Raw genomic sequence first — 25654 nt, 5'->3', positions numbered from 1 at the left:
TGGAGAGGTGGACAGGGAGGGAGTAAATTGCTTGCTTCTAGGGCTGCCGAGCAGATGGATGGACAGGACTCAGTGAGGCTTGGGTGAGGCTGGGAGGGGTCAAGGATGACCCTCGTTTCCGGTTAGTACCACCAGACCGAAGGAGGTGCTATCCCTGAGATGGGGGACCCTGGGGGGAAATCAGGCTTGAGGGGAGGCTCCCAAGTTCAGCTTTGGAGGTCGAATTGCATGAGCCACCAAAACACCCACAGACCAGGTTTGAATCCCTGAGCACATACTGGCAGTATCATCTGTGCCAGGCTCCCTCATCCCTCTGAGCCTTGATTTTCCCGTCTGTGAACTAGAATACCTCCCCCAGTGATTGTAAGGACCCTATGTGGAAATACATGCAAATTTCCCACCCCAAGCCAGGCACCAGGAGGAGAAAGTATGTCAGTATTATCCACTCTGTCAGAAGCAACAGACGCACAAGGCAAATTGGCTTAAACAGACAAATAATTTACTGTTCCTTTAACTAAAATCCAGGAAATAGATCTGAGATCCCGTACAGGGGCATGCAGAACTCAAGCATTGTCACAGGGGCTCCTTGTCTCCCTCAGGTACCTTCCATGTGTGCTCACAGTGGTCACTAGCTCAGCAAATCCAGTGGCAAGAGGGAGGCTCTTTTCCTATAGTTCTGGCCAAAAAAAAAAAAAAAAAAAAAAAAGGCACAAGGATGATTCTGATTGACCCAGGTTGGTCATGTGCCCATTCCAGAGCCAATCATTGTGGCCAGACTTGGGTCACATGATTTCCGCTGTGGCATCATGGCTTCCCGTAGGTGAAAGATGAAGCAGTGCAAGGAAAACCAGCAGACGTCATCCTGTTCTCTGTCTGGTGGGAGTTTCAGAATGGGAGGAGAGGTGTATGTAAAGTTTCTAGCACAGCAGCCAAGACATGGAGGCAACTTAAATATTCATCGACAGATGAGTGGGTAAAGAAAATGTGGTACATGCAATGGAATATCATTCAGCCAATTCTGAAATATATGAACATGTGGATGGACCTTGAGGACATTAGGTTAAGTGAAATGAGCCAGACACAGGACAAATTCTAGGTGATACCACTTATATGAGGAATCTAGAATAGTCAAACTCAGAGAACCAGAGAATAGAATGGGGATTTCCAGAGGGTGGGAGGAGGGGGAGATGGAGAGATACTGGTCAAGGGGTACAAAGCTTCAGGTCTGCAAGATGAGTAAGTTCTGGAGATCTAATGTATAGCATGATAGTGAGTTAACAACACTGTATTGTACACTTAAAATTTTGCTAAGCCAGTAGATCTTATGTTAAATGTTTCTATCACAATACAAAAGAATAATAAAGAAGGTGGGAGGAAATTTTTGGAGGTGATGGATATATTTATAGCATAGATTGTGATGATGGTTTCACGGGTGTATACTTATTTATTTTTTATTTTTATTTTTTAATTGATGTATAGTTGATTTACAATGTGTTAATTCCTGCTGTACAGCAAAGTGATTCAGATATAGACACACACACACTATATATATATACATATATATATACATTATTTTTTTTAATATTCTTTTCCATTATGGTTTACCATAGGATATTGAATATAGTTCTCTGTGCTGTACACTAGCACCTTGTTTATCCATCCTATATAAAAGCTTATATCTGCTAAACCCAACCTCCCACTCCATCCCTCCCCCAACCCCCTCCCCCTTGGCAACCCTAGTTTGTTCTCTATGTCTCACAAGTGTATACTCATCTCCAGACTCAACAAGTTGTATACGTTAAATATAGACAGCTTTTTGTATGTCAGTCCTACCTCAATAAAGTGGTCTAAAGAATAAAAATTAAGTTTTTGGCACACAGTAGGAGCTCAGTTAACAGTGGCTGCTTGCATCAGGATTCTGGAGGGGAAACACCAGGATGGCCCTCCACGGTACCCTTACCATCTACATGTTTTAAAGTCCTTTACAAATGCAGCCGCTACTCCCCAACAACCCCACATCCAATGGCATCTGCTTTTCCTCAACCTTCTTCAGCATATCACCAGGCTTAAGAGATGGCACAAGAGAGGTCAGTCAGGGGAGGTTTGAGGCGTGCCCCAGACAGTGGCAGGGCACCACGCTGTCATCTCTAGTCAACCATATCTGGGCATTTTTGTCGCTGACCCCAACCTGGCGACCCAGGGACTCCCTATTCCTCCAGGACCAGGGGGAAATCCCAGGACCTCTGGCATTCCCCCCAACAGCCTGCACGCCAGAGAGAAGCAGACAAGATCAAGAGAACAGGTTTTGCACAGTTAGACAAAGACTTTGATGGTTCATAACATCAGGGAGAAAATTCTAATACCCTGGGGCAAGCTGCAATGTGGATGCTCCTTTCAGCAACCTGCTTCTGATTGGAGCTGCCTGGGGCCTCCCTGCCAATCAGCATGGGCGCTGAGAAACCTGGAACTTTATAGCTTAGCAACGAGAAATCTGGAGGAACTCTGGAATTAATTTAAGGGGGGGGGGGACAAGAAGGGAATTAGTAGCCAAATAATCAGGCTGCCTGATTTTATTACTACCTTAGTGACTGAGGCCAAGTCATGAACATTTTTTGGCATTAATTGCAAGCAGAAAGGGAACCAGCCAGCTATCTTGTCTCAAACTCTGCGATAGTATTTTATTTTCCTGCACTGGTGCTGGGGTGGGCAAGTGAACAGAGCCAAGAAAGAACAGACAAAGCAGGTACAATAATTAAAGAAAAACCACACCGATCTTGTCTGCCGGAGCTCCTTCCAGGAGCCTCTTGGCCAGTCTTCTCTGGAATCATCTTCTATCATGTGATATCATGGATACCACCCTGTCTGAAATGGGAACTGGAGGTCACGGCAGCTGTAGAGGGTTTCTGCAATTTCAGATGGAGGCCCAGTCAGAGTGAGGGTAGCGTTGGTTGGTCCATTCGATGACTATATCATCATTCATATGTCCCCGCTGAGTCAGGGGCTGTAAAAACGGAAATGAACATCACACACTGGCCCCTGCCCCTGTGGGTGGAGAGTCTAGCTGGGCTGGAGGCTGTAAAAACGGAAATGAACATCACACACTGGTCCCTGCCCCTGTGGGTGGAGAGTCTAGCTGGGCTGGAGGAGCCTAGATATTAATAATCAGTTAATTATATAAGGCTTGAACCCCCACTACTTAGGTGAAGACTTGGTACTGATCTCATGTCCTAGAAAACAGCCACTGAGACACCTCGCTGTGAGATGGCGTGATCAGCTCATCCCCGTTGGCCCAGGACTTTCCTGATTTAAGCACCTAAAGTTCCCAGTCCCTGGAAACCTCAGGCTGGCTGCTCACCCCACCCTGGGACAGGATGAAATGGCGCAGTAAGCAGCCTCCCTTACCACGTGGGGCTTCCCTGAACCTTCTCCCCAAGCAGCATGGACACAGGTTAAGCTGCCAATTCTCCGTGTGGCTTGGAACAAGTTACTTGGCCTCTATGGGCCACAGTTTCCTCATTTGCAAAGTGGAGTTTGCCCTGGAGAGTTTTTGGTCTCATGGAAGTTTCGGTTTCCTGGCCCTGCTGCTGCATTTTAGAGCTTAATCAGTGCCCAGGGCCGAGTAAAGAAGACAGGGCCATGCACCCACAGTGCAGCTGTGGCAAGCTTCCTCACCTCTAATGCCTAGTTTCCCCCTCCATAAAATACTAGGAAGCATAGTACTTACTTCACGGAAATATGAGCACTCAGTTAAGTGAGAATATTCTATAGGTCTGGCACAGCTAGATACTCAGTAGTTACAAAGTGTGGATATCCTGGTTAATAAAAGGTATGATTAAGAGTTATGATATTTCCTAAGTAGTGACTGCCAATTTCCAAAAAAAACTTTTTTAAACACGTACTTTATCACAGTACATACTCTTCAGACTGCCTTTTACCTCCAGGTGTCTAGTTCCCTGAGGTGGAGCCTAGGTCCTTTTTGCCACTGTCCCCCTGTAATAAAGATTTGTTGAGTTCACTGAGGTCACATCATACCCATTTTACAGGTGAGAAAATCGCGGCACAGGGAGGTTAAAGGTCCTGCCATTAAGTGGAGAAGTTAAAAATTGAACCTGGATCTGATTCAGGGTCCTGTTCTCTCCACTAATTGGCCTCTACATCCTCAGAGGGTGCATAGGGAGGGCACAAGTGATAGCAAAGGGGTGCAAGGAGGCAGATCTGGTGGGGGTGGGTGGGACTGTGAAGATCTGACTAGGAATTCTCCAAAGGGAGCAGCTATGGTGGGCCGAGCATAACACCAGCAGCCTGGCCCGATACTCATGTGGACCTTCTGGATGCTGCTTTCTCACCTCCTTGGTTGCCATGGAGACAGGAGAGGGTATGCACACATGCATGAGCTGAGATGTATCTCAAGCCTGCTACTCAGGCTTGCCCCAGAGATGCCAGCAATGGGTGGACAGGTCAAACCAGTACACAAGTGTGCACAAGAGTAGAGGTACACGGTACCATAAACACCAGGTATCCATCACCCAGCTTCAGTAACCACCAACTCTCGGCCAGCCTTGTTCCACCTAGACCCCCTTCCCCGCCTCCCTCACCCCAGATACTTAGAAACAAATTCCAGACGTCAACCATTTCTTCTGCAAATATTTTAGTTTATGACTCCAAAACAAAAGGATCTTTTTTTTTTTTAAACACCATCACCCCTACTAAAACTAATACGAATGCTTTAGTATCAGCAAGTATCTGGTGTTCAAAATTTTCTGCTTGTCTCATAACTGTTTTCTTTACAGCTGGTTAAAGTCAGGATTCATATAAGGTTCATACATTGTGACTGGTTGATATGCCTCTTACGCCTTGCTTAGTCTGCAGGTTCTCCCTCTCTCCCTCCCTTTTTCTTCTCTTGCAATTTATTTCTTGAGGAAACTGGGCTGGTTGTTCTGTGCAGCAGGGGTCCCCAAACCCTGGGCTGCGGACCGCTACTACACAGCAGGAGGTGAGTGATCGAATTGTCGTCTGCCGCTCCCCACCGCTCCCCATCACCTGCGTTACCGCCTGAACCACCCCCGCTGCCCCTGGCCCGTGGAAAGACTGTCTTCCATGAAACTGGTCCCTGGTGCCAAAAAGGTTGGGGACCGCTGCTATAGAGTGTCCCAGTCTGGGTTTTGTTTACTGCCTCCCCGTGCTGGTGTTACACATGTGCCTCTCCCCACTCTGTTTCTTGTAAATCAGTAGTTAGATCCAGAAGTTCACTTGGATTCATGTTTGTTTCTTTGTGTTTGTATGACTACTTCCCAGAGGCTGTTCTGTATTTCTATTTGAAGGCACATAATGTGTGGTTGTCGCTCTTCATGAGGTTAGCAACCATTGATGATCACTGTCTAGACGCATTAGAGGTTGCAAATGGTGGCTCACTAATTCTATCCTCCTGCCTTTGTCTGTCAGCTGGAGTACGTCTATAAAGAAACTTCCCCTCATCGGCCATTTGGTTACTGTAAGACTATGGTTCATCCCAGAAAGGATACATGTTTGGCTCTTTCCCCTTTATTTAGCAGTTTTCAAAATAAGAAGCTGGTCCCAGGGAGTTCCCTGGTGGCCTAGTGGTTAGGATTCCAGGCTTTCACTACCGTGGCCCGGGTTCAACCCCTGGTCTGGGAACTGAGATCCTGCAAGCCCCCCACCCCCCAAAAAGTAAAACAAACAAACAAACCCCAAAAACACTGGTCCCAACATCCTTCAAAGATGACAAAGGAGTTTATGTTTTCCTGTTTTTCTAAGTATCATTGTGAACTTGTAGATTTGGACATACATAACACATTTCCATCCACTGCAGTTATTATTCTTATTCATGCTCAAAATGTCCAGTCGCTGTCCAGTGGGAGCTTCTTCACGTTGTCTTCCTGCCTCCTTTTTGACCTGTCCCCATAACAGCTTCTGAGCCACTTGGATAAGGTGTTCCAAGTTCATCTTGCACATTTCCTGCCTCAGACCTGGAATCGGCCCTATGTCCACAGAGCACTTCTAGTTAGAAGTGGGGTTTAGAGACCACAGTGGGGGTGCTGGGAGTGCCCATTGTGGCAGAACTGCCTATTATTTCTAACTTTTTCAGTGGACAGGGGTAGGAAACACGTGCTTTATTTTGTAAGGCAGAATACTGATGCGTCCCATTCAAACTGGGGACTCCAGGTTTTTCACTTCATCTCTGTGCTCTGACATCCACATCTCCTTTCTTGCATGACAGTGTGAGAAAGCCTGTTTGTAAAAGCAGAGCTCCCTGTTGAGTCTCCTATGAAAGAGCAAGCATGTGAGAAACCACGTAAGTCTTTCCCTCAGAAATGAACCTGAAGTCTCTAATGAGAAGGCTTACAGGTGGCTCTGAAAGAAGCCCACCTCGGGATCCACAAGGGACCACAATCTTATGACAGACAAATCAGTTCCTTCCACTGTCCTGTGTGTGGCTCCTCTCATCTAGCTGCTCTTAATCCTGGCTGCACACTTGAGTCACGTGGGGAATGAGAAAAACCGCTCTCAATCACAATGAAGTCAGCATCTCTGGGGCTGGGACCCCTCACATCAATATTGTTTTTTAAAGCAGTCCAAGTAATTGTAATGTGCAGCCAGGGTTTAGAATCACTGCTCTGGTCCTTGATTCTCAGCCAAAGGAGGAGAGGGAAGCGAGGGGGATGGTAGATGCTGTCTTCAAAGGCCATGCGTTTGGGATTAACATCTAACACTGCCAGCTTCTACCTGTGAAATCTGTGGAACGGCACTGAGCAATAGAACCTTCTACCGTAATCGAAGTGGTCCCATGTCTGCACTGGCCAGTGTGGTAGCCACTGGACCCACACGGCTATTAGTGCAATCTAGGCAGTGAATGTTTAGATTTTAAAAACTGTAACGCATTCACACAGAAATAGCCACAAGTGGCCAGTAGCTACCATCTTGGACCACATTACTTTGGAAAATTACTTAACATCAAGGAGCCTCATCTCTGTAAAATAGCGGCAAATAGCAGTGACTTCCTTGGGCTGTTGTCAGGATTAGAGATAATGTATATTAAGTGCCTGGGCACACAAGACACGCAATAAAATGCTGCTTATTTTCTTTATTAACACCAGCCTGTCACTCCTTAAAGAAAAAAAAAAAAGCCTGCCTGGAAAGTAAGTGCTCAAAAGCCCCCCACCACAGAGACTAAACATTCTGAGCTGTTCCAAAGAGACTCTCAGAAAATATTCCTTAATTGTAGAAGTTCAATTACAGCGGGAGGTTATCAGTTGCAAGGGCTGTATTTCATTACAGATCCAGCCACAGCTCAATAAATTAAGCAATCACTCAAAATAACATGTTGCTTTAATCCCCTCCTGGAACAAATTCAAGTTGCTTGGTTTTATACTAGCACAGCTCTTGAAAGGCAACTCACACTGGCCTCATTTCTGTTTCCTCAATTCATCAGCCCCTCTCTGGATAAATCTTTGCGTCTCCTGACTAGCAGGATGGAGGATTCCAAGCCGAGCAGACCTCCTTTTACCGAAACCGGAGTGTTTTCCATCTTTTGGCCTTTACATGTTCCACGTTTCATTCGCTGAAATTACAGGCAGGTTTATCTGCAACAAAGACAGAAAGAGACCAAGAGGCAGCGGCCTCGCTCGGACGTGCAAAGCAAACGGTGGCGGCTTTTCCACCCTCATCTTCTCTCTAGTGGTTTATCATCTCACAGTAGAATTTCGTTTCCCCTAGAAACTTGGCACTGGAGGTGTCAGCCCGGGAACATATTTGTTTGTGTAAATTAAAAGGAGAATATGTTTTGACCATATTTAAGTTCTAACCGCACTAAAGAAATAAATAGAGTTGCACAACGCGTTTCGCTGCACGGTTCTGGCTTTCCTCCCCAAGCTCTGCCTTTGTTTATAAAACCCAAACGCGAACTTTGAACAGCTTAGCGCTTCAGAAAGCTACAGGGACAACCTGAGAGGCCGTGTCCACCCCCGCCCACGCCCACATGGCAAGTCCACTTACCTGAGTTTGCTTCCTCCTGACAGGCCGCATTCTTGCCAGGGTGGGCGAGGGTGTTGGAAACAGACACTCTCACTTGCATTGTTGATTGGCGTGTGAACGATACCACCTTTGAGAAGGGCACTTGGCAATAGCTGTAGAAATTCAAAATGCACATATCCTCTGACTTAGAAATTCCACTTCTAGGAATGTATCAGATGAGTATACTTGGACACATGCCAGAGAGTATATATGTTATAAGGACAAAATCCTGGAGTTAACTGAAATGCTGGCCAGGGGGAGACAGGTTAAGTATGGTGCATTGCTAGAAGTCATTAGAAAGATTGTGGTGGGTCAGGGGGGTGTCGTGTCTTCAGGATGTAACGCCCCCCAGTGTTCTTCATGTTAGGAGCCAAAAAAGTGTATGCTCTCGAATATGCTTAGAAAATGTATGAAAATTATGCAGACTGCATATGGTGGTTACACTTAAAAAGTGAAACTAGAGTTAGAGAAAAATTGCAAAGGGGCTCCTATTTCCCATATTTCTGTTCTGTTTTTCTCACCATAAGCATGGTATTTTTAAAACGTGCGATAATTAAAAACACGTAAAATGGTGTTTTAAACATCGTTTCCACACTCTGACCGGAGCAACGTAATACAACAATACTCTTTTCATTACATTATCTGTCAGGCCAGTGGAGTGGAGGAAGGAATCTTTGCTTTTCTCGTCTTTTTTTTAATGCAAATAATACAACGGGCTGCATGGTGACCCCCAGGGAGAGAAAAGCTATGTCCACGTAGCCCCCAGAACCTTCACAGGTTACCTTATGTGGAAAAAGATGTGATTACGTTAAGGGTCTTGAGAGGTGGAGCTTTTCCTGGATTATTCAGATGGGCACCAAACACAATTACGTGCATCCTTATATGAGAGAAGCAGAGACAGAGAAAAACAGGAAGACGGAGACAGAGATTAGAGTGATGCGGCCACACATCAAGGAACACGGGAGCCACCAGGAGCTGGAAGAGGCAAGGAATGGATTTTCCTCCAGAGCACCCAGGGGGAGTGTTCCCCTGCCAGATTTTGGATTTCTAGCCAATAATAAATTTCTGTTGTTTTAAGTCAGTCTGTAGTGCTTTGTTATGACAGCCGTAGGAACCTAGTATATCACCTGACTTTCGTAACACCTGTAAAATGCACGAAGTGCATAGGGAGAAACAAATTTGGTTAGGTTGTCGTTTTGGTGAATTCATTCATTCATCTACTCCAGATATTTATTAAGCATCTACTATGTGCCGAGGATATAGCAGAGAACAAATCACAGATAGCTGCCCACCTGGAGCTGACATTTCAGTGAGAGAGCGAGAGAGAGAGAGTAAATAAAAGAAGTAGAACGTGGAGAAAGACCAGTGGTGGTGGAAGGGCACAGGGAGAGAACAAGAAAGCATAGAAGAGGGGCAGAGGTCAAGAAGGGGACATGGAGAATGCAGTTCACCATTAGGAAGGTGACATCGAAGCAGAGGCCTGAAGGGGTTCGGGGCGGGGCATGAGCTGTGTGTCCACCTGAGGGAAGAGTATCCAGCACAGGAAACAAGAAAAGAACTTGACCCTGTGAGTGACCCATCCGTTGACCAGAATCAATACGAAGGCGACCCCTTCTCCCCTCCTCCTTTCCCTGCTTCCCTGCCTCCCACACTTGCTGCCTGCCTGCTGCCTGCCAGCAGCTGGGGGTGCAAAGATGAGTGAGACCTGGGTGCTCAAGCTCAAGGTCACCGCTCATGGGGGGTGACAGTCATAGGTAAATCATTACAAACGTAACGTGGTGGCACTGGAGCAGAGGCCAGGGCAAGCGGCAGGCTCCGTCTTTGGTGGAGAGGAGGGTGGGGAGAAGGGGTGTGTGTGTGTTGGGAACGAGGTCTGGGAGATGCAGGCAAGCAGGAAGCTGGGGGGAACCTGAAGTCCAATCTGATTCAGTGGTAAATTAATTGGGGGGGGGGGTAGGGACAGAGCATGGAGAAGTGTCTGGGGAATCTCTCATTCCCCAGTACAGCAGACAAACGTAGGGGGAAATGCGTTCTGAGGATAACCTACTCCTTTTAGTGTCACACAATCCAAGAGAAGCGAAAAACAGTTCCCAAGTCTTGAACTGGGATGCTTTGGACCATACAGAAACCAGAACTGATCTGATTGAGGAAGACGGGGAATTCCTTACTCGGGTAGCTATGATGAAGAACCAAAGATGCTGAGTTGCTCTTGGATCCAGAGGCAGAACGCAGCGCCAGTCTCTCCTGCCCAAGCCCCCGACCCAACCCTCCTTTCTCCCTCCGTGCACATTTGCCTCAGTTTCTGTGGTCACAGGTAGCTCCGGATGCTGGGGAGAGGGTGGGAAAAGCAACCTTCTCACCAGCTCCGGTTAGGATTCTGGATTGGCCCATCTTGGGTCACATGACCAGACCTGCACCAATCACTGCAGCCCAGCTCAGAAGTGGGCGGCTGTGACCGGTCATATCTGAGTCACGTGTCTGTGCCTGGACCAATTACTGTAGCTGAGGCCTGGGTGTTGTCAGCCTGCGTCTTTGGCTCTATTCCCACTGGGCATCGTGTCTGTTACCAGAAGTGGGGGGAGAAAGTGCTGTCAGGAAAAAAAACAAAACAAAAACAAAACGCAGAGCCACCTACCTCCTCTGGAGGCGTCTCCTGGCCGTGCTGCTTCCATATTCACCCTGCTGAGAATTGCCACAATCCTGAGTTGGGCTTTGCTTTAAGAGCCACTGTCTATAAACCCCAAAGCCGCCAGCAGGATTTACTCAGACCTGTTGTTGTAGTTGTTTTTTGCTATTGTTGTTATATTATTTTAATCAAATGTAAAATGTTTTCTTCCTCTTTGGTTAATGAGCGCCTCTCCTGCCCCTAAGGGTAGGAACTGTGTCTGTCTTGTGGCTACTATTTCGCTCATGCCTGGTACTCAGCCTCTTATGTATAAGCACTCAAATAATTGAATGAATGAACATTCACTCATTCATTGAACATCCCACAGAGAACAGGAGGTGCTGCAAAGTCCGTATCTTCTCTCTTCAGTGAGTCCCTCTCTTCCACTGTTTCCCTCCTTCTCAGCCGTGTTGCATTCCCCTTCATGACAAGGTTCCGTTAGTATAAGTGCATCCTTTCAGTGCCATTCCAACACACACTGCAGGCTCTGAACCTCTAGGTGAATTCTTGGGTTGAGTCTAGATAAGCACGAGAAATAAGGTTCATTTGGTTGGTGGAGGCTCTCCTTTGAGAAGGATAATGGAGCTCTGTCTAAGCTGGGAGGGGTTGGGTGCCATGATTGGTTGCCAGTGTCTGCCACAGCCACCTGCCTCTAACGGGCATCCCTGGTCCTGCTGCTGCCCTGGGTTGTTTGCTCACCAGCAGGCCTCTGTCCTGCAGCCCTATCATTTGCTGTGATATCAGAGCACGCTCAGAGTCCAGGACAAAATGGGAAGGCCAAATAAAACAACTGCAGGCTCTTAGGGAAGAAGGCTTAAGACAAATGGCTATTTTTTATTTTTTATTTTTTTTGGCACACAGGCTTAGTTGCTCCGCGGCATGTGGGATCTTCCTGGAGCTGGGATCGAACCCGTGACCACCGCATTGGCAGGCGGATTCTTAACCACTGCGCCACCTAGGAAGCCCATGGCTATTTTTTAAAAGGACTTTTAACCCACATGTCAGCTGGGGTCATCTTATTTTTGGAGATTCGAATGGAATGGGCCTGAACCCTGTCCCACATGCCACGAGAGACCCAACTTTCCTTGGAACCTTTCCAGGAATTGGAGGTGAGGGGTGCTCTCTAGGCACCCAAGGCTTTAAATTCCTGCAGCCAATGCATCAGTTCTGCTTGGGCGCCCTTTTGCTGGCCTCGTGGGCACATGGCCCATGCCAATGCCCAGGGTCTGCATCCGTCCGATGCTCTACTGTTGTCATCTTGAACGTCTTAGTAATTTCTGAACAAATGGCTCCACATTTTCATTTTGCAAATCCTGTAGCTAGACCTCCTTCTCTCAGGAGCGTTCTTTTCCCACTGCACGCTGACTCACTGTAGCCTCTGCCCCAATTCCTCCGCTGTCCCCAAATTCCACCCATACAAGGATGTGGGTATAGGAGACTTGGACTGAAGGTTTGGGATGAAAGAAAATGTTGACCTCTCAGCCAAGTTAACGGCATAAAGTGCAGTGTATGAATTGGCTTCAGACTACTCAGTGGGAAACACCAGCAGAGGAGGGAAGGCAGGTGAAACAACGACTGGCAAAAGGTCGATCACTGTTGGACCTGGATGGGGACAGGGTGCTTTCTCATTTTCAGGATGGTGGGAAACTTCCATAATACAAAGTTGAAAAAGACACTATATGATGTACCTCTGGCAGGTCCTCAAAATGTTAAAATGGAGTTGCCATATGATCCAGCAATTCTACTCGAGATATATTACCCCAAAGAAATGATAATGTTATGTCCACACCAAAACTTATACATGAATGTTCATAGCTGAATTATGCATAATAGCCAAATGTCCATCAACTGACAACTGGATAAATGAAATGTGCATGTTATTCGCCATAAAAAGGAATGAAGTTCTGAAATGGGCTACAGCCTGGATGAAGCCTGAGCACACAACGCTGAGTGAAAGAAGCCAGTCACAAAGGATCACATACCGTATGATTCCATTTGTATGAAATATGCAGAACAGGCAGATCTACAGAGACAGAAAGTAGATTAGTGATTGTTTAGGAGTGAGGGCTGGGGGAGGGACTGGAAGACTGGGAGAGGAGTGACTGTTAAAGGGTGTGGGGGTTTCTTTTTGAGGTGATAGAAAGGTTTTAAAATTGACTGTGTCACACAACTCTGTGAATATACTCAAAGCCTCTGAGTTGTGCACTTGAAATGGGTGAATTAAGTGGTAAATGAATTCTATCTCAATAAAACTGTTGGGAAAAAAAGCCATGCCCTCCCCCCATCCCCCTTCTCCTGCCAGGAATCTTTAGGCTCCAACCTCTTACCTTTGGGAAATCTCTCTCCTCTGCCCTTTCTCTGCGCGTGCGCACATACACACACACTCTCCATCTCCCTTTCCTGTTACCTGCTTCTGCCTTGAGACATTTTCCACTCTATTCCCATTCTCACCAACTACAGAGAAGTGCCTTCTCTAAAGAGAAGTTCCTTCCACAGCCAAAGTGCCCCATAGAGGTATTTTCCTAAACTATAACACCTTCCTCTTTAAAAGTTACTCACTTGACAGCTATTAAAATTAGTTTTAAAGTCCCGGTGGTGATCTATCATGGCCGTCACTAACAAGTCCTGATAGTTGTAAATTCTAAGAGCTTCATAATCCCAAGGAAAGAGGGACAACTCAACCTCTCCCAAGACCCACTGGTTTCTGTTCTGAAACGGAACTCAGTCATCTCACAGGTGGGGAGAAAGGGTGAGGAAGAACATTGCCAGGGCCAGGTTCTTCCTAACTGGAAGGCAGGTTTTGGGGTCTGGAACAGGGTGGGCAAACTATAGACTGTGAGCCAAAATCAGCCTACTTGCCTACTTCCTGATTTTGTAAATAAAGTTTTATTAGAACACACAGCCACGCTACTTAATGTCTGTTTGGTTTCTTGTTACAACAGCAGAGTGGAGTACCTGTGATAGGGGCTGTATGGCCTGCAAAGTCTAAAATATTTAGGGACTTCCCTGGTGGGGCAGTGGTTAAGAACCCGCCTGCCAATGCAGGGGACACGGGTTCAAGCCCTGGGTGGGGAAGATCCCACATGCCATGGAGCAACTAAGCCCATGCGCCACAACTACTGAGCCTGCGCTCTAGAGCCTGAGAGCCACAACTACCAAGCCCATGTGCTGCAACTACTGAAGCCCGTGCGCCTAGAGCCCGTGCTCCGCAACAAGAGAAGCCACTGCAGTGGGAAGCCCGCGCACCGCAATGAAGAGTAGCTCCTGCTCCCCACAACTAGAGAAAGACCATGCATGGAAATGAAGACCCAACGCAGCCAAAAATAAATAAATAAAACTAATTTAAAAAAAGACATCTGATTTTAAAAATAAAAAGAAATAAAAATAAAATATTTAGTATCCGGCCCTTTCCATAAAAAGTTTGCTGACTCCTGATATGGAAGATCCAGGCTTGAACTCCAGCTTGTCACATGCTGGGTGTGTGACCTTGGACAAGTCAGTTGCTCTCTTTATGCTTGTTTCCTCATCAGGAAGCCAGAGGCAGTAACAGTTTCTCCGGTATATGTTGCTCGTGCAACGAAAATGACTTCACACGTGTAAAGGGCTTAGTTCACATAAAACACTCAATATATGTTGGTGGTTACGATGTTATTTAGAAAATGAGGGCAGTTAACTCCTACTTCGTATAGTGATTATCTGAAGCAGTGGAGATCAAGCTTGTGAAAACCGTTGGCCAAAAACACATTTATTATTGTTATAAACATCTTAAAAGCTTTTGAGATGATTCTTTGCTTCTTAGTAAAGCTAAGTAAGTTTTTTGGGGGAGCAAATTTGGAACTGTGAGAGCGTAGAAAAACTTTAATTTCAGAGGAAAAGAGGACCTTTCACCCCCAAATCCAAACTCTCTCATTTAGCAGTCCAGGAAACTGTACCCCCTGATCCTTGGTTGAGACTTGAACCTGCCCAGAACTAAAATATCCTTTTGGCTGAGTTTGGCATCTTCCCCAGTAATAGGTGCTCAGGAATCCAGCCTGCATGTCTTTAAACACTTGTGAGGTCCCCACCAGAACCTTGTTTAAACAGTAATCTGCTACAAGGTATTGATTGGCATGCCGGTTTGCAGCCCAGGTTTGTAGCTGGGGCAGGGGGGGAAGAGACCTTTGTCTCCACACACTTCAGGGGACCATCCAGAAGCCAGCTGAGGGTGGCCACCCTTGATGACCTGCTTTCCTGCATGGTGTCACTTAAATTTGGTTTCGTTCAGGAGATACGGCAGCCTCCCATTCATTTGCATCATTTCACAAGTATTAACTGAGCAGCTAATACATGCCAGGCCCTGGGGATACAGCAATGCATGATTCACCCCTGCCCTTGGCAACAGCTCCGCCTTCCTTCTAACGGGGGTAACAGACAATAATAGGCATCTGGACAATTTGTAAGAAGTCCTGTCTTCTCCCCAGGATTTCAGTCCCACACTGAATACGGCACCAATGAAGTGGAAAGCCGCTCTGGGCCAGCTGTATGACAGACGGACGGTAGGAGTGAAGACGGCCAGCTCTGGAGTAAGTCAGATCTGGGCAGGACTGGCTCTAAAATTTGCTAATGAAAACGTGGGCACCTTGGTCTAAGAGTATTCAGAATTTCAGGATGACAACAGCAGAGCACTGAACTATGCAGAGCCCACACGGTGACGCTGGCCCCGCACCTGGGGTCAAACTGCTTTCCAGCTGGTACCCTTGGACACGTCTCTGCCCCTGTCTGAGCCTCTGTTCCTCACGTGAACAGGGATGCTGAGGCCTACCTGAGGGCTGGTTGCGGCAAGTGAGATGAGGCAGGTAAAGCGCTGCGAGGGGAGGGCGGGCTCAGCAACAGTGCTGCTGCTCTCAGCCTGCGGTGACGACGGCATTTCATCCCATGAGAAGAGCGCAGGTTTATGATTCTTAGATAATCGCTAAGACTTAGCAGATGGTCGATGCCGGCCACTGTCTTTATCTACGGACGTTCATTTCATCCTCAGGGCGGCCCTGTCATGTAGAGACGGGGAAACTGAGGCCCCAAAAGGAGAGGGAACTTGCCTGTGGTCTCGCACCAGTCAGTGGAAAAATCCAGATTCAAACACGAGACATCGGGTGGGTCTGGGTTCTTAACCGACCTACGTGTCCCAACAGTTGCCACATCCCTGACACGCACACGTGTATACACAAACATGCATGCACACCCCTTCTCTGAGATGCTGACACGAAGCGTGCCGTGTGGAACTGTCCCCATAACACGGGATTCCTTCTCTTTTTGCCTGCTCTTTTGTCTGAGCCCCTTGAGGGCAGGCACCGGCTTGCTTCCTGCTGTTCCTCTGGCACCTCGCACATGCTGAGCACACAGTAGGCCCTCAGTGGACATCCAGCCAGCGTGCGCTGATCCAGAGTCAACAGCCACAATTCCCGGAACCTCAACACCGCGGGCTTCACATGCCGCAACTACTGGAGCCCATGCTCGCAACAAGAGAAGCCACCGCAATAAGCCCACGCATCACAACAAAGAGCAGCCCCCGCTCGCCACGAGAGAAAGCCCGTGCGCAGCAACAAAGACCCAACGCAGCCAATAAATAAATAAATAAATTTATTTAAAAAAAAAAAAGACTGCAGGCTTAAGCACTTGTTTGGGGGAAATCTCGTGGCTAGAGGAACCATCTTACCCCCTCCCGGCTTTTCTCCCTTGGGGTTCTCTCACTGCGCAAGGCAAGGGGGTGAGAGGCACTTAAGGGGTGCCCTAAGGCCCAGCTCCCATCCTGGCAGGCTGCAGGGCCAGGGCATCGGTTGTGCTCTGGCAGCTGGGCCGCAGCTGTCCGCCAGCTTCTCAGTGCCCGCCCCAGCTGGCCAGCTGGGCCTCGATGCCACCCCCCACCCCATGACACAGCAGAAAGTGAAACCAGAGCCCGCCCCTGCTGGCTGGGACCCAGCGCCCGCTGTTTCCCCATCCCAGGGGGTGGGCAGGGAGCTGATACCCAGGCCGGGCCCTGGGTGCCGCATCCGAGGAGCCCCTCCAGGCCAAGGGTGCTGCTGTGCCCCCTGCCTGTCCCGGGCTACCGGTGCCCACCGCCCTCTGAGCTGTGCCCTGTTTGTGAACCATCACAGCTGCCCATGGGGCCCCACGAACCCCTGATCTTGACCCTGCTCTGAGACGGGGGGGTTGATTTTTCTTCCCATTTCACTGCAAAAACTGAGGCCCAGAGGGGTGCCCTGGCCAGGAAGCAGGGTGCTGGGGCAGCAGGATCCTCAAATAAGAGACAAATCAGAGCTCTGGCTGGGTGTAGGGGCAGAGATCTGAGGGGCTCTTGCTGGACGGGCGAGCAGGGCAGGAGTTACGGGGGGAGGGGAGACACGTGACACCCAGGTTGTCACAGGTGGAGTCCCCCACAGACTGGAACTGGCACCCTGTCCCTCCCCACACCAACTCCGTGGGTGCAGAAAATCCCTAAGACAAACAAGAACTCCTAATTTGTGGACTGTGGGGGAATTCCCTGGCAGTCCAGTGGTTAGGACTCCAAGCTCTCACAGCCGGTGCCCAGGTTCAATCCCTGGTGGGGGAACAAGATCCCACAAGTTGCAAAAAAAAAAAAAAAAGAAAGAAAAAAAAAAAGAGAGAGAGAAGTAGACTTTGAAACTTTACAAAGTATCATCTTGTGTTCTGCCCCACCCCCAGGCCACCTGTACTCTCCTTTGCTTAATATTTTTCTTTCCAGCAACTCACCCTCTTTATCTTACATAAATTGATGTAAAAAAGAGCCTTTCTACCCCTACCCTAAACTGAAAGTTGACTGTTTTCCATGGTATAAATCAGCTGTACAAAGAAATACCTGTTAGAATAATTGACATCTCTATCGAGGTACCGCTATCCTGGTCCCACTTAAAATCATATGCATATCAGACTTGAGAAACTTCTATTCCAAAACATCGATTTACCTCGTGAGGAACTAGAGACCCAGAGAGGCTGAGTCACTTGCCTGGGGGTGACACAACGAAAGAGTTGCACGGCTGGGGCTGCTTGATTCCATGGTTCTAGAAACCTGTGCTTTCTGCTGGGCTGCAATCTCAGCCTATGAGGCATGTATTGTATCAGCACTAACACCTTCCACGTTTCATGCTTTCACGTCCCCACTTTCAAAGCACCTTCTGAGCTTGTCTATCACTTGAACTCATGATAACACTCTAGGTACAGGTGAGAACCCTTTCAGGCCAGAGCATGGGGTGTGGCCCTTCCCTCGCCGGAGAAGGAAACCGAGGCAGACAGTGGGGACGTGGTCTGACTCAGGGAGCTCGTGAGCCAGTCAGGACCGTCCAGGGCCCCTGCCGAGGTGAGGATCCCAGAGACCCTGCTGGAAGGCCCGGGCTGAATGTGAATCACCTCGTCAAACAGGTAACACTTGTTTCTTCCCCACCTTCCCCACCTCCGGCACCACGAACCCCCAGAGCAAACGCTGACAGCAGCCACAGCTGCCCTGTTTCCCAAGCCTGATCTCCAACATGCGGCCCCTGGAGGGCAAAAAGCAAGTTTAGCAACCAGTGTCTGCGGATGGCATCTTTTTATTTTTTGTGATCACCGGTTCTGGTCCCTCCAGGGACCAGAAGGGAGGATGTGGGGCGGCGGGGGGGGGACATCTTCCTCTCTTCTTTTAGTTGCTGAAGAGACTCAGCTGCCACAGCCGGCCCAGGGACCCCCGAGGAATACTGCAAGAGCAATAAGGATTTTTAGGGGCATTATGATAGCGGAATGGAAACACATCTGCCCCCAAAAGTCCCTCATTTTCCCTGCGGTAACGAGCCAGCTGGGCAGGAAGTGGCGGCTCTCGGAACACCAAGAGCCAAAACTAAAAAGGAAAAAATGTACAAAGTTAGAGCACACTTTAAACAAGCTGACGCTTTCCTGGTGCACGGCAATGGCTCCACCCAGGCTCCCGAAAGGCTGATAATAGGCTAAATGTGTCTCCACACAGTGGCCTCCATACGGATGCGCCTCCTCCGTGCCCAGAAAACCAGGATCTGGAATCCCAGAGCAGGTGACTCTCAAGAGCCTGTGCCGTCTCCCCAGGATCCCAAATGATTATTCCAAACCCTCGCTAATAACCTCAGTGAATCACGGATCCTTCGATCCCTCCTTCCTCTGGAATGTGGGAAAGTTATCAACTTGGAAACCCGGAAGAAAATATCTGGAAAGCAAGCAGCTGTTTCCAGGGCTGTATGAACAAGTGAAGGGCGAGAGCTTGGGTAGGGGAGCTTGGTGGTTATCGCGGACGGGGCCAAAGAGGGGAACATCACGGCAAGAGGTCCAGGGTGCCGACTCTCAGGTCTGGCCAGAGTCCAGCCGCTAACGACTGAGGATTAAGGAGTCAAGGGCAGGGGCTCCTTGGGGTGTCTGGCCTTCAAGGTCTCTGCAGACAGGGCCCTCCCCCAAGCCAGCCGGCACCCCAGGGCACCCTGAAAGGGTTAACCCTCCACCGTGGCTGACACCCGAGGAGGCGGCTGGCTGCTCACTCAGCACGCTGGCATATCACACTGGGCCATCGCAGAATAGAGGGGCTGAAAACAGCCTCTGTGAGTTCTGTGAATGGAAGAGACTTTATCGCCATCAGAGTGAAAAACCGGGGCAAAAAAAAAGCCTTCCCCACACAGAACCCACGACCCTGGGTGCTCCCTGGCTCCCTGGCACCTGTCGTGTGGCTCCGAAGCTCTGGCAGGGACTTGGGCGTCTGTGGTGGTGAGCACCAGGCCACCTCGGCCAGGCCTGCGAGGGAGCGAGTCTACACTTGCCATGTGACAGCCGGCAACCCAGCCCAGATCTCGCCTTTCAAGCGGCACCTAAAATATTCTCTGGGTGAACCGGAGGCTAAATATGGCCTGGCCGACGAGTGCCCGGTCTGGACCTTTTAATGCCATTGGAAGACACAATCAGGAACCCACAGAGCCTTTTGATGGCCTGGAGTCCAGTTATGCTGGGGCCAGATGGGAGGCCCGTGGGATTGGCTGACTCCAGGCTGGGCGCAACTTCCCCCGGAGGGTGCGTCCTGGTGCCAAGGCTGAGCAGGCTTCTTTCCTGCGTGTTTGATGCAGGAATGCCCACCCAGTTCTCTCGCTCTGCCAGCCTGCAGGGTGGCTTAGATGGAGGTCCCCTCATCCGCCCCGCTGGCTCTCCCTCCAGGCCCTCTGACGGGCTGCCAAAGCCTTCAAGCCTTCTCCCCACGTCCAGGCTGCAGCCCTGCCCCCATGGCCCGGGGTTTTCCTTGCACCCTGACTGAAAGGAGAGGGCTCAGCGCCCCAGGTGGACAGGAGGCTGCAGGCTGGAGAAGGCAGGTGAAAACACACACACACACACACACACACACACACACACACACACATACCCCCACCCCCGGCAGCGGGTAGCTTGCATGGGAGCTTAGGTGTGTCCCTGCTCTGTGGCTGGCCCTGCACCGCCCCCCTCGGCCCACCCTAAGAGTCAGGATTGCAGTCCTGTTGCTGGAGGGTGAAGACAGCTTCAGCCTGGGCTGCAAAAGCGCAGCTCTGCTCTAGAACCTGCTAGCCTGCTCTTAGCGAAGTTGGGTCCTGCCCTCACCAGACGCCACGTGGTAAGTGGGACAGTCAACCTTGAAGAGCCTCTGGGGAGGCTGCCCTCAGGAACCTAACACCCAACCCCCCCTCCTAGCCAAGAAATGCTGTGGGCCCTGAGGGCCCCAGGAGGAGAGGACCCTCCCCCCCCCCCCCCCCCCCGCCCCCGAGCACCTGTCTGGGGCTTGTTTGGGCTCCGGTGGTGGCTCCAAGGCCACGTTCAGGCCTGGGCTGGCAGTGGTCCAGGCTGCTTTGGGCAGAGATGCCAACAGGCCCGAGCACTCATCTCACGTATGACTCCAACAAGACAGCCTGGTTTTCTGCACGTCTCTCAGAAAACTTTCACACCACGCTGCGCAGCTACCTTAAGGCGCCCTTTCCTGCCTGGGCCGAATCCTCCAGCAAAGGCTCAACCTGTCTGCCCTCTTCCCAGGGCCTTTTGACAATGGCTTTCTTGGGACACCAACATCAGTGTTCCTATTCTAGGTGTGTTTCCCTTTCATGCTAGTGGCATAGCCTGTCCACAGATGCTGAGAAAGGAGTTTGCTTTGTGGTGCCTTCAACTCAAATGTTTTATATAAGGAAGAAGATGTAAAATCAGAAACTTGAAAGTGTTGTAAATATTTGCACACAGCCGCCCCTGCCAAGGGAGGACACTGGGAAAGCCTCAGCGGACTGGGTGCTTTAGAAAGAGACTCTGAGGAGGAGCTGGGGGGCTTGGGGTCATGGGGACCCCAAAGTCCCCCCCTTCCAAACTCTCTTTAACATGCACCCTTTTGCCTGAAAAGCCTGCACGGCTACTACGCCTAAAGACGGGGATTGTTTTTACATCATGTTGGCCTCAGTGTTTTCCTGGGGCTTTTGCTTTCACCTTGTTCCAAATATAAGAAGCAAAAAGGACTTTACATTTTCAAGTTTGGGATGCTGGGCCAAGAAGAAAATTCCAGAAAGAAAATGGATGATTTCGTTTGCGTATGCCCTTTCTAGCAAGTGATCCTAAGGGCCAAGTTTGCCTTCACTTTTCATCAGACCCGTTTCTATCCTCCTGCCTAAAATAGCTGTATTTACAATCACAATGACAAGAGGCTGAGTTGGTCTACTACTAGGAAGCTGGAAGTTTATCTGGCAAGAATCTTCTTTCTGCTCTTAATACAAGGGCTGGGAAGCAAGAAATACAGGGAGTGCTCCCTTAGGGACTTTTCCAGCTTTCATTGGTCTGAGTCAGAAACACACGTTTTATTTTTAAGGAAGTGGGAGTTTCACTGCAGCCTCTCTCCTAAATATTTTATCCACCCCCCCCCCCCACCATTCCATATTCTTTTCTACTGAAACATTTCTTCCCCTCTGACATGGCTATGGCTTGTGTATTGCTAAGACCAAAATTCAAAGCTGCTATTTTTTCTTTTTTTCGAAATCCACATGTCTTTGGAGGGAAAAATAGCAACTTGCTTAGTGAAATGTCACACAGAGGGGCAAGAGGAGAAAAGCCAAAATGTATTCAGCAGTTCCACCCTGGAGCTTTTTTTTTTTTTTTTTCATATTGGTTAGGGTGGGGGGGGAGGGTGGTGGTCAGGATATGAAAAGAAGCTGTGATTCTTTGCCGAATTAATGACCACTTCTCACTGCAAAGTACTGATTTATAATCTCTTCACCATACTACTTTGCCTGTTTCCAGACTCGGGGGCAGGGGGTGGGGGGAGTTTGCTAAATGTATTCATAATGACATGCAACCTTTCAGAGGGTTGAGTGTATGCAGTGGCTGTGCTGTGTCGAATGCTCGAATTAAAGCAGCCCCCGGTTCACCTTCAGCACTAAATTCTGATTTTCCACACTTAACAATTCAGTAATTTTAACATGCAGCTTCATCGCCACGATTATAGCTCAGTATCTTGGCGCGACATTGGGTGTTCCGGCCTCGTTAATTCACGTAAAACACCCTATTTGTAGATGTATCATTAGAGGCTAATTTGGTGAGATGTCCTTATTTAGCAAAGCAAATAGGACCTGACAGTCAGCTCTCTGGCGCTACGATGGGGGTGACGATTCAGCAATTCACAACGTGACAATCTCCCATCGCCCAGCCACGCTGGGACTGTGGACTCCTGAAAATTGTGCTGTTTCATCGTGTCCCGTAACAAAGGGAAAGAACTCTGAAAAGTAAAGAACTGCTTTTTTGCCAAGGCCCTGGGAGTGCAAATGTCATCAGTGTGTCTATGTGCCACATCTGTTCAACACAAATCTTCTACAGGCACTTTGTGTTCAAAAGTTTCTCAAGTACAGCTCACTTTTCTATGCCCTGCTGTGAACACTTGATTGAAATCCAGGTTTGCAAATAAATAAACTTAAGGTATGTGGATGTCTATATAGGTTACAACTGGAGGGTGGGGGGGTGTGTGTGTGTGTAAATTAACCGACCTTAATAAGGTTAATGGGAGGGGCATTTGTAACTCCACCACCCTTGCCTTAGAGAATTCCCTGACGATAGACTATCCAGCGTTTCTTATAAAATGACTAAGATCGGGGTAGCAAAGAATTGCAAAGAAATACTGCAATTCCACATAAGAGCAAACAAATCTAATGTAACTGCAATTCAGAATTTCAACGATGTTTGGTTTTGAGGGTGTCAAATGATTTGACGTGACCCATGCATCACTCATTCCCTTAAAATCCTGTTTAAAACATCTCATTAAACCACTGGGTGGGGGGGGGGGGGAAGTACTTTTGCCTTCTCATACCATCTTCTTGGCCTCCCAAAGAAAGGCCCTTGAAAACAACAGGTTCAACAAACAGAGGACACGTACACACACATATACAAGAATATCCCCCAGACGGCCTTTCACTTTTACCAAAAGTAGCAAACCTCCCCCCTTTGCTCCAGCCTGCCTTCCCAGTGCAGCTAGCTCTCTGCCCCCTCCCTCCAGGGACTGCTGGGGGCCTGAATCCCTCGCCGCTTAGAATGACCCCAAAAGCGGGACTTTGTGGGCCAGTTGGATAAAACATAAACTCATCTCGCCCTCAAAACCCCGATTCTGGGACCACAGCCTCCAAAACCTCCTTTCTCCAGAAGGGTGTCCCCCTCCACAGCTCCCGGCACTGGGGCAGGCTGCCTTTGAGGCAGGATTTTGGAGAATCCTGGATAATTAAAGGAATCATTACTGGGTTTTCCTGCAGGAATGACGGGATGACAGTTCATCTCACCCAAAAGCCAGGGTTGGAGAGTGGGGAAGGAGAGCGTATCTGCCTGCTCCAGGGGGTTATCTTTTCCCTCCCTTGCCCCCAGACCCATAGCTGGGCCTGACGTCTTCCCAGGAAAGACGCTGGGCGTTGAAAATGGCCCTTAGCGAAGCGCAAAAGGAGCGCCCGGGGTTCCTGCTGCAGCCCCACCCCCCCCACCCCTTCCCAAATCCAGCTAAAGTTTAGTGATTTGTGCCCTTAATTGTCTTATTAAAGTCAAATTTGCAGCTTGCCCAGACTGGGGGAAGTGATTTCCATCTTAATAGCTCAATTACCCTCTAGGTTCTGGAAAGGCCACCCCGATACACACACCTTTTCTCCCCATTTTAAACCCCCTCCCTTTTTCACAACTTCTCCTAAAAATAAATTATAAATATGGATGTGTCCTCAGAGGATCTGAGCGGCACATTCCAACGCTCCCCACGGTGGGGCTTGGAAGCCGGAGAAACCAGAAACGCCACTTCCCCCCTCCCCCCCCATCAAAATGCTTTTTCCTTTTTTTTTCTCCTAACTTTTGCCAGAGCAACTTGGTGCGGTCTCGCGCCCCGACACCCCGATCCGCACCCCGGAATCTAGATCTTTTTTTTTTTTTTTTTAAACTCCTGTCCAGCCAACGTGCCACGGCCGCCTGCTCCTCGGAGGGAGGGGGGCGGCCAACTTTACTTCGAGGAGGCGCTCACTCTCTGGGGACCGTGCTCCCGGCTTTTCCGGACGTGCCCGGGGCCCGGCCCCCGGAGGCTGGCGCTGGCCCCCCTGCCCGTGCCAGCGCGGCCCCGGGCGCACGTGGAGCGGCGAGGCGCGGCGGGCGCGGACGGGCGAGCGGGGCGGCCTGCTCCCGGCGCGGCATGGATATCGGGGTCACGCAGCGAGTCCGTTTCCCGAACCGGCTTTCCGGGGTGGGGGCGGGGTGGTAGCCTTTCCAACCTCCCCGTTCATTTCCAAGCCCGGGCATTTGGGAGGTGGGGGGGGGGCTGCCTCGGCCCGATCCCACCTGCACGCCTCACACGCCCCTCTGGGGAGCCAGGGAGGGGTGGGGGGGGGGAGAGGGAGCCCAGCCCCGCCGCCTCGGGGGGCGGCAGCGGCGGCGGATCCCCTCCCAGACAAGCGTCTAGCGCCGGGTCCCGGGAGAGCTGCGCGCTTCCCCCGCCGCCGCCTCCCCGCTCGCGTTGCCACCCACCCCCCAGGCAGCCGCCCCGCACCCCCTTCCGTCCCGGGGGCCTGGGCACCCACCTGCCGCGGCCCCTGCCCTGGCCCGGGGGAGGGGTGCCATGCCGGCAAAAGGGGGAGACTCACCGCCGCTGCATCCTCTGGGGGTGCAGGGGGCCCCTCGGGGCTGCGCCTTCCAGGGCTCTGGGGAGGCGTGCGCGGGGCGGGGGGCGCCCCCCCCGGGCCCTGCAACCTCCGCCTCGACTGGAGCCCAGCCTCAAATCCTTCACCGGGGGTGGGGGGACTTCCAGAAAAAAATCCCCCCCCTTACCCAGACCAGATCCAAGTGATGGGCGGGGGGCGTAGAAAAGCCTTTGCTGCCGAGAGCGCGGAGCCGACGGGGCTGCACCCGGCCTCCACGGTCCGCTGCCGCCACAAAGCCGCGCCCCCGCCCCCCCCCCGGCCCGGCCCCCCCCCTCCCCCGCCCCCCTCCCACGCCCTATGGCCGGCCCGGGGCGGGGGCTGGGCCAGCCCGGGGTTGGCCGCGCTGGGGAGGCGGCGGCGGCGGCGGCGGCCCAGGCGGTGGGGCGGCTCCTCCCCGGCCCGGGAGAGAGGGTGAGAGGCTGGAAGCCGTGCGCGCCCGCCAGCCCGGCGTGGGGGCTGGGGCGGGGGGCGGGGGCCGGGTGGGGGGTGGGGCGGGGGGGCCTTCCTAGAAACCCTCGCCAAATATAGTCAGCGGATAGGGGCATTCCTCGAAATGCGGCGGCGACGTCAGCCTCGACCTATGGGGGCAGAGCCTGGGGTTCTCCAGACTGGGGGGGGACGGGGGAGAGGGGAGATTCCCCGCTTCCAATACCCCGGTGGCCCGGAGGAGGGAGCCTAGGCTGGGCCTCCCTCCTGGGGGGCGGACAGGATTCCTCCAGAGGCGCTCCAGGGATCCCTCAGCCGGGGGTGTCTGAATGGGGACACGTCTACTTAA

At 50.5% G+C, this 25654-nt stretch overlaps 1 long non-coding RNA gene across 8 annotated transcripts; it reads right to left on the bottom strand.

Annotated features, from left to right (window-relative positions):
- Positions 1-674: 674 nt before the first annotated feature.
- Positions 675-25107, bottom strand: LOC130860312 (uncharacterized). 8 transcript variants are annotated; one of them, XR_009055406.1, is made up of 7 exons: positions 24823-25102; positions 15498-15720; positions 12679-12719; positions 10667-11214; positions 8014-8144; positions 7418-7601; positions 675-3001 (listed from the first exon to the last, which is right to left on the bottom strand). It is a non-coding gene; the product is annotated as an uncharacterized LOC130860312 (long non-coding RNA). The 8 variants fall into 8 exon arrangements; XR_009055410.1 differs by lacking the exon at positions 12679-12719 and having other exon boundaries at positions 677-3001; positions 25007-25107; XR_009055404.1 differs by lacking the exon at positions 12679-12719 and having other exon boundaries at positions 677-3001.
- Between the last annotated feature and the right edge of the window lie 547 nt (positions 25108-25654).

This window comes from Hippopotamus amphibius, chromosome 9 (assembly GCF_030028045.1).
Source record: "Hippopotamus amphibius kiboko isolate mHipAmp2 chromosome 9, mHipAmp2.hap2, whole genome shotgun sequence".
Lineage (NCBI taxonomy): Eukaryota > Metazoa > Chordata > Mammalia > Artiodactyla > Hippopotamidae > Hippopotamus > Hippopotamus amphibius.
Note: the sequence above shows the minus strand (reverse complement) of the source record. Positions and strands in the feature narration are given on the sequence as shown.